Raw genomic sequence first — 12685 nt, 5'->3', positions numbered from 1 at the left:
CCGAATAAAAAACAGCTGTATCCGAAATGGATACATTGTTGCAACCGCAATATGTTTTCATGTCAAATATAATAGCTGTGCTCTCTGCAAGGAACAGAAATAATTAAATGCCGGCCGTAGACGGGACGAAAATCGGCCGATTTTTTTATTTTTTACCATTGGTGGTAACGGCGGCCTATTAAACGACCGATTTTTCGTTTTTTTAAAAATGGCCGGTTTTCGACCCGTCTATGGCCTGCATAAGGAGGGTGGTGCGGCTGCGGATCCGCACGAAAATCCGTGCAGCTGTACCACCCGCACTGAGGAATGCGGACCCGGGGGCTGGTGCCATTAGTTCTAATGGCACGCTGCCCGCACTGGAAGACGCAGCCGTAATGCGAACCGAGGCTCCCATGCGGGCTGTGTATTCAGAAGAAGTGCAGGGACTTCCCTGCATGTCACAGGAGTCCATTCAAATGAATTGGCTCTTGTGCCCGCGCAAAACGAAGCCCGCACGGCTGCATATATGTGAACCGGGGGTAAAAGGCCTCACAGTTTACAATGCATACTGTATCAGAAAAAAAAGCCATGATTCAAAGAAACGGTCTGTAGAGCTCCGGGATAGGACTATTGCAAGGCACAGATCTGGGGAAGGCGATAAATCATTTCTGCTGCGCTGAAGGTTGCCAAGAGCACAGAGGCCTCCATAATTCTGAATTGAAAGAAGTTTGGCACAGCCAGGACTCTTCAATGATCTGGTTGCCCGGCCAAACTGAGCAATCGGGGAAGAAGGACTTCTGTAAGAGAGGTGACCAAGAACCTGATGGTCACTCCGATTGCTCTCCAGAGATCCCATTACTGCAGCCTTCCACTGATCTGGGCTTTATGGCAGAGTGTCTAGACGGAAGCCCCTTCTTCCACACTAAAATTACACTTCATTACTCTGTTAACTAGGATCCTGTTTCTCTCTTGTTTACACACCTAGCCCATTCTGCTAGTGTTGTCTTGTGTATCTACCCACTGGATTTCAGCCATTTGTGTTATGAGAGGATTGCCCTGTGTACCTCCCTTCCCTTGAACAATTCCCTTCCCCTTTAACCCACAGCTGCTTCCCCTCTGGGTGCTGGGATTGCATCACTTCTCAAGCCTGTCTTTTGCTCACCTTCCTTCTTGTATTTCACCAGATCAACAAAATGTTTCCTAATAAGCATAAGTTAGTATACATTTCACCTTTTACATTAAAAATTAAGTTTACTCTCCTGAGATAACAAGACAGGGAAGCAGAAATTCCAGATTTTGTGTAATGCAAGCCACACACAGGTCGAATTCTGTAAGAATTTTCTTTCGAAAATTGGAACGAAGAATTTTCATTCAAATTTCGCACCATTAGTTTCTAATCATTGATGGAAGAATCATGCGAGAAACTTAATCGAAAAAGAAGCATGAGCTGTGGCCTGGAAAGAAAAGAAGATTCCCAGCCACGAAAATGCTTTTCTTTAGCAACTTGAGGTGAAATTGAAGGCTTGGTTGGTCAAATTTCAAAATCACTGGTGGCACCATTGGATTACAAAATGCACAAAATTTCCGATTTTCTAAAGAAGGTGCAGAATTTCATTGCTGGTTTCAGTGTTGAAGATGAATTTCTTTTTTTTATCTCATGCTGTATATATGTGTTGCAACACTGTCTGTCTGACACACCCCTCACACTTGTCATCTGTTGTCTATGCAGATTTAAAAATGTGATCTTTGAAATATCTCTTATGGAAGAAGTTGGTGATTTTGAAGTGAAAGCCAAGTTCATGGGTGTTCAAATGGAAACATATATGTTGCATTTATTTGAAAGAAATCTTGCGAGCCAAGTAATAAAAATTCCTATTGTTGGATCGCAAACTTATAACACATAACTACCAATGTGAAAAAAGCGTGAAAATAAAAATGTAGTATTGCGCTCACAACCTTTCAATCTTATATATCTAGACAAATAAATGTGTATATAATATACATAAATGACTGCATTTGTGAATCTGTAAAAATCAACTCACATAAGCAAAATAAAAAACACTGAACAGTTAATAAAAAAGAAATAGTAATATAATATAATGATAATGTCCCACAGAGAAATAAGTGACTTTGTGCTGAAAAATCTTCAGTATCTTTAAATAGGTGACTGCTTGTGCCTCCTCCCTTAAGTGAAGATGTGCGCTCACCTCATGAATAGCCTGCAATTAGGCTATTAAAGCTTGCGGTTCACCTCCTTGGAACCTACTTGTTTAGGAACTGCTGTAGATGAGATAACCATGAAATGCGACATGTGTTGTAGAAAAATATCCTCTCACTGGGTGCCACTCCACTGTCTTCTTATTTCCATGCGGTTCTCCATAAATAAGAAAAATCCTGACATGGTGCTTTATCGTTTTTAAAAAAGCTTTAATGTGAAGCTGACAGGTGGCACTCACATAAATCGTATAGTGGTAGTACAATTATCTCAGACCTCCGCTGACTGTCGGAGCTGTGCGCTCGTGGTCCGATGGCCGGACTGACTCCCTCCGAGTGACGTGAACAGTCCCACCCCTACGCGTTACGCCACCAATCACGTGGCTTCATCAGGGGGATTTGATTGGACCAATCAAATCCCCCTGATGAAGCCACGTGATTGGTGGCGTAACGCGTAGGGGTGGGACTGTTCACGTCACTCGGAGGGAGTCAGTCCGGCCATCGGACCACGAGCGCACAGCTCCGACAGTCAGCGGAGGTCTGAGATAATTGTACTACCACTATACGATTTATGTGAGTGCCACCTGTCAGCTTCACATTAAAGCTTTTTTAAAAACGATAAAGCACCATGTCAGGATTTTTCTTATTTATGGAGAACCGCATGGAAATAAGAAGACAGTGGAGTGGCACCCAGTGAGAGGATATTTTTCTACAACACATGTCGCATTTCATGGTTATCTCATCTACAGCAGTTCCTAAACAAGTAGGTTCCAAGGAGGTGAACCGCAAGCTTTAATAGCCTAATTGCAGGCTATTCATGAGGTGAGCGCACATCTTCACTTAAGGGAGGAGGCACAAGCAGTCACCTATTTAAAGATACTGAAGATTTTTCAGCACAAAGTCACTTATTTCTCTGTGGGACATTATCATTATATTATATTACTATTTCTTTTTTATTAACTGTTCAGTGTTTTTTATTTTGCTTATGTGAGTTGATTTTTACAGATTCACAAATGCAGTCATTTATGTATATTATATACACATTTATTTGTCTAGATATATAAGATTGAAATATATGTTGCATTATCAGGTAATCTCATTGGAGTTTTGTTAACCCATTATCTGTACTATTTGCTCAAGGTCTGCCAAAAAATGAAAGACTGCACATTTCCAATATAGCAGAGAGATGTCTAGGTTATTATAACTCTGAAGTTACGATTCATGTGCTTACTGAAAAATTAAACCAGACTTAATTGCTTTTTTTTCTTTTTTAAATTAAGTCGCAATACTACTATATAACTTTTATAAAGATAAATTATGATTTATAGAAAGGGGAAGGGACACTTTTCATGCCTTTACTATTCATTACTGCATGCCTGTATGTGTGTAGAGGTAAGAAAGATCATTCATTTGATATGGGCTGCCAAAGCACCATAGCAGACCTTTGTAATGCACATGCAACGGTTTTTTTTTTTTTTTAATTTGCAGCACACCACAGGACCCTAATAACATTTGTGCACTGTAGCACCTAAAATGTAGGTCTTTTATGCATTGGGAATGTGCATTTCAAATTTAAAATGTGTTTTACCGCAAAGCAAAGATGTGAATCTTTGAAAGTGTTTTTTTTCTCCTCACAAGAATGACCATTGAAGTGTTTGTGTAGGGGTAGTGTGAAAATATATATTATTTTCTTAAAGTGATTTTAAAGATAAGTTTCTCTATTTTATTTTTAAATCAAAAAACTTGTTATACTTACCTGCTCTGTGCAATGCCTTTGCACAGAGTAGCCCCAACCATCCTCTTCTCAGGTCCCCCGCCGACGCTCCTGGTCCCTCTCTCCTGCCAAGTGCCTGCATGACAGCAGTGAGAGCCGAAGGCTTCCAATGCTTTCTCAGGTGTAGGGAAATATCGGCTGAAGCCTATGCTTCTTTCATCTACTTCTGCCCCCAGGCCCACTTAGGCAGTCCACAAACTCTATTTAAAAAGTTTCAGTATGAAGATGCAGCAAGCACTTTGGGGGGGGGGGTTGATTGTGAACCCCAGGGGTCCTTGGGTAGTTTGTGTCTCAGGAATTCAGGTTCAGAGAATGCCTCTTTCTACTCACAGGCTAATCCTTTTTTCCTGTGGCACCCCCTTCCCCTATATGGTTTTGCTCACTGGAGAGCCACTATTCCTGGGGCTACTGTCTTGCCCTTCAAAACAGTTTGGGCATCATCTGCTGCCACGTCTTCAACAAGAAGGAGTAGGGAGTCCTTTCTGCGTGAAGGAAAATAGTCTGGTTCTTTCACTGCAGCAGGTATCCTCTGAAAAGAACAGAGTATATCCTGATGACTTTGTGAGACCTGTGCACCTGCAGATAGGTCCCCTTCCTTTGACTGATCATCAGCTTCTTAAGAAAGGTTCTTCAGATGCTTTGTTTTGTTCTGCCCTCAATGTATTGCTTTTAGCTGTACTACAAAGATATCTGTCCCTTGCTCCATGATGTCTGATACTTCTCTAGATCTGAAGGATCGGGGGCTTTCCTTTTTTTTTTTTTTTTCTCCTCCATATCTTTATTTAACAATAAAACAGAGTACAGAGATCATACACAACAATGGTAAAAAGAAAAGTATACAGGGATTTCCGTGTACAACATCATAATTATAATGTCCATAATACAAATAGTAGACTTTGTAAAACACAGCAAATAAAATTATGAGCTTATTTAATCCCCCGGCTCAGCAGAAAAATAAAACATGGCACCTGCCCCGGTCTATAACTGGCTTATGAAGCAAGGACTAAGTGAACCGGGCAACGCATATCCGTAATAAAGGAAAAATGGTTCAAAAATCAACTCGCCAGCCAGCTTGCTCAGCAGAGCTGTACAGACTGAAGAGAGGAAATCCGATACCATATGTGCCATGTTACACGTGGCTCTCTGCACTCATTAACATTTTTAAAAATGGGTGGGGGTAAACTCACCTGAACAGCGTGGGAAAGGATACAATAGCGTGGGAAAGGATAGATGCCGTGCTCTTACTTTCGGGTCCCATAAGACAAGTTGTGTTCTGCTAACATTACAGGGTTTAGATCCAAGTTTAGTAGGGCTGAATAATCAGAGCAGACATTTTTTTCAAACATGTATCTCTTGTGCTCTCTGTTGCAACCAAGTCTTCCATTTCATTGATTTCCCTGATTTTTGCTAGCCATACAACATTCAAGGAGGCATACCATTGTTTCCTTGGGAGCTTTCATAGATCCAGCGCTTGAGGTCAGGGATAGACAAGGCAGTTTCTCAACAGGATCCTCTGAAATGTAACAACAGCACCTGTGCATGCCAGGGAGCATGTATGAGCGCCAGTGGTCCCCTTCTCACCAGTATATGGGGCTATGCTTTCGATTCCATTTCCTGCCTACCCTTGTGGGGGGTGCCTTCTCTTCAGTCAAACCCTTGAGTCACATTGACTTTGTGGAATCTATCCCTTGGATTCTCTGGTCTCACTCTTTTTCACACCCGATGGCTGTTTGTTTTTGCTGCTCAAGTTTTCCCTGGTAAGTGTCACATAGCCAGTTTGGTTGTCTAGCCAGACCTCTTCTTTAATGCTTGACTTTGTGTCGTTTTGATTCTAGACAGCTTAGTCCTTCCCATGAAGATTGGCTAGTCTTTCTCACCTGGACCTGGTTTGTCCTAATTACTTCTTGGGACTTTTTCCTTCCAGGGTTTGTCCCCATTTTCTGTTGATCACATCCAGTTGTGTTTTTATTTTCTTTTGTTACTATAGTTGTTCCATCTGTTTTAGTGGGTAGTGGTTGATCAGCTTTTAGATCCATGTTTAGCATTCCTTTCTGTTTGGTGCAACTCTCTGGCAGTGATCTCCAAACTGTGGCCCTTTGCTTGCCTTTATCTGGCCCTTGGGGCACTATTCCACCAACTGAAACCAATGATGGAGCACCATTCCCCCTACTGACACCATCAATGGGGCACTGTTCTTTTTGTTATCAACAATGTGGCACTATTCCTCCTATTAACCACTTGTCCTCCAGAGGATTTACCCCACTTAATGACCAGGCCTCTTTTTGCTACTCGGCGCTGCACTAATTCAACTGATAATTGCGCGGTCATGCAATGCTGCACCCAAACAAAATTTACGTCCTATTTTTCACACAAATAGAGCTTTCTTTCGGTGGTATTTGATCACCTGTGCGCTTTTTATCTTTCACGCTATAAACAAAAAAAGACCAACAATTTTGAAGAAAAACTATATTTTTTACTTTCAGCTATAAAAAATATATAGTAAACTCAAAGTTAGTTATAAATTTAAGCCAAAATGTATTCTTCTACATGTTTTTGGTAAAAAAAAATCCCAATGAGTGTATATTGATTGCTTTGTGTGAAAGTTATAGCGTCTACAAACTATGGTATAGATACTGCAATTTACGCCATTTTTTTGCTATACAGCGCTGCGCTAGTTTAACGGACAATTGTGCGGTCATGCAATCGATACATAAATGAAATTTATGTCCTTTTTTTCACACAAATAGAGCTTTCTTTCGGTGGTATTTGATCGCCTGTGCGGGTTTTTATTTTTTGCGCTATAAAAAAAAAAAAAGCTGACAATTTTGAGAAAAAAAACAATATTCTGGACTTCTTGCTATAAAACATATCCAGTAAAAAAAATTTCAAAATCAAATTTCGGCCAAAATGTATTCTGCGACATGTCTTTGCTAAAAAAAAACCCAAAAAACCCCAATACGTGTAAATTAATTGGTTTACGTGAAAGTTATAGCGTTTACAAATGGCGGTAAAGATACCAGGATTTTTAATTTTTTTTTATACGAATAACGGCGATCAGCGACTTATGGCGGCAATCAGTGACTTATGGCGGGACTGCGGCGGACATTCTGACACGGGGGGGGGGGAACTGACTTGGGGTCACGGACATCCCCAGTGACACCAAAACAGTGATCAGTGCAAAAAAAAAAAAAAAAAATGACGCTGTACTAATGGCACTGGGGAGGAAGGGGTTAACTTTATTTACTGAAAGGGTTAACTGTGTGAGGGGAGTGTTTTACTAGGGGGCGGGGGTGTGTACTGCACAGGGGACAGCTGATCGGGAGAGATAAACTCTTCTTTCCAGCTCAGCATGTCAGGAGCTGACAGGGAACTGACAGAAAGCAGAGTTACTGCAGCCCTGCTCTCTGTCAGTGATTGCCGCTAATCGGCGGGACACAGCCGGTAACTGACACCCGTGGCCGTGATCGGCGGGACAGGTAGGGCGGTGGCGCGCCCCCTACCTGTTTTGCAAACACGTTTTAAAATGTGGTTTTGCCCAGCCATGCCGCCCTGCCAACGTATTTCTACAGTGGCTGGGCGGCATGTGGTTAAAGCCAATGATAGGGCACTGTTGCCAGGGCATTTTCTACTCCCACTGGCCACAGTCCAGCACCCCTAAAGGCGGAAGGACAGCAACCTGGCCCTTTGCTTAAAAAGTTTGGAGACCCCTGGTCTTGAGCATCAGGCTGATTCTGTGTCCTTCCTTGGTTGTCTGGCAGGTTACTCTATCGGGTAAGAGGCTTAGCCTAATCAAGTGTCAGATGTTGGTCCTTCAAGCATCTCTTCCCCAGTCCTGTTGGGCTTGTTAGAGGTTGTTCCTCTGTAGCACACCACATTTGGGTGTCCCAGCAGCATCTAAATTGTGTGTCTCTCAATGGGCAAGAAAAGAAGTAGGAATGCAGAGTATCTAGCAGCCAATTGAGGGACACAGGTCCTACCATTCTGTGTTAATGTTCAGGTACTGCTTGCTACCATCTGAGGCATGCTTTTGTAGATGAAGGGTTATCATGAGGTTGGTTTACAATTTGCTGGTTTTCCAATGTTTAATCTTCCTGCGGATAATAGTAGAACCTGACAGCATCTGAATTTCTGTGTTCATCGATCAATTCCAAGAAATAGATTTTAGCAGTTTGCAAAAAGATCATATTAACAAGAGAAGAGAACAGAAATGTAGAACTGAAGGGTTTTTTTTTTTATATATATATAGTTTGCAGAGATTTCCACACCATTCTACCAGTGGGCTCAACTATTGCTAGTTTTGTTACTGACAATGATACCCTGTAACATAGCTCAATGAATGTGCCAGTATGTGTCCAGATCATCCATGTAAAGGTCTGCGTGTGTATCCTAAATTTGTATGAAAACAAGACATGTATTATGTGTTCTCCAATCAACTTTGCAGATTGAATGCAGGCTTTTATACCAAGTGTTCACCTTCCTGATTTTCCCCATTTGCACTTTCAGGACCTTCTCCAGCTGCAGTATGAGGGTGTTGCGGTTATGAAGATGATTGACCGAGCAAAGGTCAATGTAAACCTTCTCATCTTCCTTCTAAACAAGAAGTTCTATGGAAAGTAAAGTCAGAAGAGCCTTCAGAGCTGGTGGCGCTAGTGGAAGAGGCACCACATTGCCTTCCTGTCATCAATAAAGACACAATGGCTGCAAAACTGCGCAAAATGCTTTTGTACACATTAGGAGCTGTATGCCTACACTCTGCCAGGACTGTATTTTACTCTGTGATGCCATCTGTGGTGACTACAGTGTTAATGAAAATTTCTCTTGGAGGTAACTTAGAATAGAAGAGGACTGTTCTAGCAGAGTCGCAATAACTGCATATTTAGATACATATTATAAAATGTATTGTTTAATGTAGTTTACAGTGATTGTTCTAGTATCTTCCAGGATCACTATTTGTTGACTGTTTTTAAGCATGGAATTGTATGATCCATATTGAATAGTGCAGGCACTTTTTTGCTTTATGGGCTGTGATGTTCTAGGCACAGATATTTTTATACCTAAGGTATCCATATACAGTAGCCTATTTATACATAATCCTTTTTTTTTTCTGTTTAGCCTGTGCTCCCACTGTTCTCAAACGTCTAGTCATTGGCTACTGTTAAACATCAGCTTTTGCTTTTTCTGGTGTAGGCCAAATTGTCATGTAAAATCAGTTGTCAAAACTCTTAGCCAGACGATGGTTTATTTTATTCATGTTCCTTTTCAACACAATGATGATGATTGCACTATTCCTTGTAATGGAATATATCCAATTCTAAGGATTTCCTTTGGCTACCTGTACCTCATATACTAATTTGTGTTCTATGAAAGTGTTGCCAAACTGGAATGTAACTCCAGGCAATGTTCTTTCTGAAAGCTGAACTGGTGCATGTTTTCATTTTGGTTTACCTTCAATGCATTCCTTACTTTCTTGCCCCCTACCCACAAATGCAAAAAAAAAAAAATGGAATTTTGTGCAGAGTGGCCACCCTGGAGTAGTAAAACTGCTATAGGGTGGCTGGGAAGTGGTTATTCCTTTTTTTTTTTTTTTTTAAATACACCACTTAGAATTCTCATTTTACCCTACAATGAAAGGTGCAATTAGGTTGGTTAAACCCCAGTGTGGTTGTATGAGTGCATGTAACTACAAACGTGGTTGTAAGCTCAGCTGGAACAGCGGTTAACTAGGTGGCAAGCCACTGATCTGCGGTGCCTTGAAAAAGTATTTTTACCCCTTGAAATTTTCCACATAATTTTCATCATGACCAAAAACGAAATGTATTTTTCACATAAAATCCCAATAAAATACATTTAAGTTTTTGGCTGTAAAATGACACAAATGTGGAAAATTTCAAGGGGAATGAAGACTTTTTCAAGGCACTGTATGTAAAATGTTTTAGAATACACTGATAATATAAACAAAAGGAAATAATAGAATTTTTCTAATTAAGTGAATGTGACTTTTTCATTATAAACCTTCCCACTTGCATCTTTTGTATTTTACCTGGATCAGATGTGCATTGATTGTGTAGCTTCATGGTGTCATTTGTTGCCACATATGCGCACACTATAGTAGAGTTAGTGCCGGTTCACATACAGTTGTGTTCAAAATAATAGCAGTCAGACATCACTAACCTGATCAATCACTGTTTTTGGTAGAAATGATATTTCTACATGGCAAATAATTTACTAGCAGGTGTAGTAGAGTAATAGAAATCCAACAGACCCAACAGTCATGACATGCATGCTGCTGATTCTGTGTAACTGAATCACTAATTGAAAGGGGCATTTTCAAAATAATAGTGTGGAGTTCTATTAGTGAGGTCATTCATTCTTTGAAAAACAGGTGGCAGTTATTGCCCTTATTTAAGGAAGGAAGGCAGCAAATGTACATGCTGGTTACAGTGCATTTCTCTCTGAAATTCTGAGGAAAATGGGTCGTTCCAGACATTTTCCTTGATTAAAAAGTTGATTGGAGAGGGGAAAACATATAAAGAAGTGCAGAAAATGATAGGCTGCTCAGCTAAAATGATCGCAAATGCTTTAAAATGGCAACCAAAACCTGAAAGTCGTGGAAGAAAGCAAAAAACTACCATTCAAATGGATAGAATAGTCAAAATGGCAAGGACTCAGCCAACAATCAGCTCCAGGAAGATCAAAGAAGGTCTAAAGTTACCTGTGAGTACTGTTACAATTAGAAGACGCCTATGTGAAGCCAAGCTATCTGCAAGAAGCCCCCGCAAAGTCCCACTGTTGAAAAAAAAGACGCGCTGAAGAGGCTACAATTTGCCAAAGAGCACATTGACTGGCCTAAAGAGAAATGGCGCAACATTTTGTGGACTGATGAAAGTAAGATTGTTCTTTTTGGGTCTAGTGGTCGGAGACAGTTTGTCAGACGACCCCCAAACACTGAATTCAAGCCACAGTACACTGTGAAGAGAGTGAAGCATGGTGGTGCAAGCATCATGATATGGGGATGTTTCTCATACTACGGTGTTGGGCCTATTTATCGCATACCAGGGATCATGGATCAGTTTGAATACATCAGAATACTTGAAGAGGTCATGCTGCCTTATGCTGAAGAGGAAATGCCCTTGAAATGGGTGTTCCAACAAGACAACGACCCCAAACACACCAGTATACGTGCAACATCTTGGTTCCAGACCAACAAGAGTGACGTTATGGAGTGGTCAGCCCAATCCCCGGATCTTAATCCAATAGAAAACTTGTGGGGTGACATTAAAAATGCAGTTTCTGAGGCAAAACCAAGAAATAGAGAAGAACTGTGGAATGTAGTCCAATCATCCTGGGCTGGAATACCTGTTCACAGGTGCCAGAAGTTGGTTGACTCCATGCAACACAGATGTACAGCAGTTCTCAGAAACAGTGCTTATACAACTAAATATTCATTAAGTGATTCAAAGGAAAGCAAAATCGTCAAACATTTTTCATTTTATATAGTGAATGCTTGAGTTTGTAAAGAAGAACACAAACACTGCTATTTTTTTGAACAGTCTAATATTCACTTTTCTTCAATTTTTTTTAGAGGAACAACACAAATTTGATATTTTTCTTCATGTTTTGATTTGGAATAGAATGTGTAGTGTTCCCAATGCATTTGTGTGTATGGAAATAAAAGCTATTAGAAGGATTTTGAGCTTTATTCACTTTTTTCAACACACTGCTATTATTTTGAACACAACTGTATATATGGATTGCATGTGGTTTGAACCGCATCCAATCCGCATGACATGTGAAAAAACATTGCTTCCTGTTCACATATGTCCAATGCGGATTCAGTGCGGTGTGGAAAAGTCCGTTCCGATTTCTGAGCAGTGCCTGCAGGTGCAGATTACAGGCTATTACCTTCTGGGGAACCATTTCTAAGCCACAGATGGGCGAATAGGATAAGATCCTGAGCTAATCCTGTCCTGAACCTGATGTAAACCTGACATGAACCGCTGAACAACTACTGTGTCAATTAGCAGTGAAACCTGAGCTTCAATCCGCTCTACACGTGTGAATCAGCTCTAAATCTTGACATTTTTGTGTCAGAATTTTCTGTTGTGTTCAAACATGAGGCATGCAGCCTGGCACTGCACCAAATAGTGCATGGCCTCTGTCTGTAACCTGAAAACTGAACCATCCTGTGAAGAAACTATATATCCCACAGTCCCTGGGTATCTCAGTCTGGTGCTGTGCAAAGGAGACCTACACAGTAATTAGATCTGACACAGACACAAGCAGGCAAACCAAACAACAGATCACCATGCCGAAGGATGTGTTTTATCACATTAGCACTTCCACATTTGTGATACAACAGGAATAAAAAAAAACGAGGGCTCTAACATATGAGCCTGAAAGCATGGGCATGCGGACGCCATCCCTAATTTAATTAAAAAGAAAAAAAAAAAAACTTCTCCTCAGGAATAGGTAGGAATTAGGTTAGGGCCCCTTTAAGAAATCTGACAGGGAAAAAAGCAAGAAGAGAATAACCACGTGACCTTAGAAAAAGCGGGAAAAATCACGTGACCTGGAACATTCTGGAATTGTTTGGGGCTCATTATATACAGGGCACTTCGTAACAGAATTCTCACAGTTGGTCAGAGTTGGCCAACAGGTTGCAAGGAGCTATAATATTAAGGAGCCGGTTTGTGCTAATTCTGACCATGAAGACCCTCA

General features: G+C 40.9%; 1 long non-coding RNA gene across 16 annotated transcripts in view; it reads right to left on the bottom strand.

Moving 5' to 3' along the window:
- The window catches only part of LOC149429009 (uncharacterized), a 645951-nt gene that overhangs the window by 118894 nt on the left and 514372 nt on the right, over nucleotides 1-12685 (bottom strand). The gene's annotated exons all lie outside the window — the stretch shown is intronic.

Source organism: Staurois parvus, unplaced genomic scaffold, assembly GCF_062004578.1.
Source record: "Staurois parvus isolate SC_StPar_1 unplaced genomic scaffold, SC_StPar_1.0 ptg002864l, whole genome shotgun sequence".
In the NCBI taxonomy this organism is placed as follows: Eukaryota; Metazoa; Chordata; class Amphibia; order Anura; family Ranidae; genus Staurois; species Staurois parvus.
This window is presented reverse-complemented; position numbering and strand designations above follow the sequence as displayed.